The sequence below is a fragment of the Myotis lucifugus genome, unplaced genomic scaffold, assembly GCF_000147115.1.
Source record: "Myotis lucifugus unplaced genomic scaffold, Myoluc2.0 scaffold_41, whole genome shotgun sequence".
In the NCBI taxonomy this organism is placed as follows: domain Eukaryota; kingdom Metazoa; phylum Chordata; class Mammalia; order Chiroptera; family Vespertilionidae; genus Myotis; species Myotis lucifugus.
Window position 1 is genome coordinate 7253894 of NW_005871089.1, and position 1864 is coordinate 7255757.

Consider the following 1864-nt stretch of genomic DNA (forward strand, 5'->3'; position numbering starts at 1 on the left):
ACCACCTGCCACCTTAGGTCAGTTTAGGTCAGTCGTGTAATTTCTCTGAGCCTCAGGTTTCCTCAGGTGTCACAAGAGCAGTCCCCACAGCCTCGCCTACCCCAGCCCCAGGTGCAGGGACAGACGAAGGAGATCAGAAGGCGCTTTTGGAAAAGTGGAAGCACTGGGAGGTGGTGGCAGGAGGGGGCCCCTGCAAGTCCCATGGGGCTGCAGTGAAGGGTAGAGAAGAGGACGGCCCCTCGACTGCCCCTCCCCTGCCCAGCCTGGTTGAGTAGAATAGGAAAACAATTGCTAGGGGTTAGGAGAGGGGGAGCAAGTACTCCCTGACTATGCGCGCGCGCGCGCGTGTGTGTGTGTGTGTGTGTGTGTGTGTGTGTGTGTGACAGAGAGAGAGAGAGAGCGAGCGAGAGAGACATGCAGAGTTTGCACCACTGCCACTCTCTTTCAGCCCACTCGGATTGGGGTCAGGGGTGGGAAGGGAGGCCGAGGGGCTGGAGCATGCAGCACACCCTGCGGGTTCTGGGGAGGGACAGACAGTAGCTCGCGACCAAGATGGTAGGTGGGTGGGTGACAGGAGGGGGAGTGTGACGGCCTCATGGAGGGCTTGGTGGGGGTTACTAGAGGGCCTTGGCTGAGGGGCCAGCCCTGCCATCATGGCTGGCTGTTTCAAAGCTGTGCTCCATGCCCATCATGTTCGGCTCCAGCTTTCCCGTGTCACTGATGAAGGTGGTGTACCATAGGTATCACCCTCAGGCGGCTTCCCCTTGGGAACCCAGCTCTTCCGCAGGACACGGTGGATATTGGTGCACATGTTGCCCGCAATGGCATTCATTTCGCTGTCTTTGAAGTTCGGAGCAAAGTTCTGGCAGTAGTACTTGACAGCATGGAGGACGCAACTGTCCAGCAGTTTGCGTCTGGGGTCATTGGTGGAAGAGCGGATGCCAGTGCCACAGCTATTAGCCAGTGTGTTCTGGTCAAAGAAGGAGGCCAGGAGGCGCCGCAGCAGGACCTTGTGCCATGTGCTTGCACTGACATGGCAGTTCATGAGCTTGTGATGTACACATTGGTACCTGTCACCAGCTCTAGCTGCTCAGAGGGGTCTCCTTCATCATAGAGCTTGGGGTGGCAGCAGTTACCGATCTGGTTGATAAGCGCGGCGGGGAGAGACGCCAAGTCTTGCCGCACCGGGATACGATTCCGGGATTCAGGGGTCACCTGCTCTGGAAGGGCCTCCACCTTCTTGGCACTTTGGCCGACATACATCATGCTATACATGGTGTACATGTTGCAGATCTGCCGGTATTGCTCATCTGTGCCCTCCTCGCCCTCATCCTCCTTCTCCTTCTCCTCATTGTTATAGGAGCCTGGGCTGTCGCTAGTATAGGCGCTTGAGGTACCAGGGCTGCTCCGCTTGGACATGCTGGGCCCTCTCACCATGCCCCCTGTTGCCGCTGCTACCACAGCAGCCAAGGCCTGCTGAAGTGGCCGGTTGGCGACCAGGTCCAATGTGGAGAACCTGGCCATCTTTCGGCTACCATTGCCACCACTGCTGCGGCCAACCCCGGCCTCCTTCTGGCTGCTGTCCCACAGCTGCTCGGCCAAGGGTGTGCTCTGCACTGAAGTCCGACTCCTGCTGTTCTATCTTGACATGGGACTAGGGGCAACGGGGTGCTGCAGGCCATCCAGCTCAATGTCTGAGCCACAGGGCTCTGGGGCTCGGAAGACGGAGCCTCCTTGGCATGGAGGCCCTGGGAGTCGCAGCTGGGAGAGCTCACCTTGAGGAAGAACTCAGTGCCCTTCTCCATGATCTCCTGGATCTGCAGGAAGCCAGTTGTGTACATGAGCAAGAACTGGTCCCCCATGT

The 1864-nt window shown here is 58.6% G+C and overlaps 1 pseudogene; it reads right to left on the bottom strand.

Moving 5' to 3' along the window:
• Positions 1 to 617: 617 nt before the first annotated feature.
• LOC102424385 lies at positions 618 to 1862 on the bottom strand (annotated as a pseudogene).
• Between the last annotated feature and the right edge of the window lie 2 nt (positions 1863 to 1864).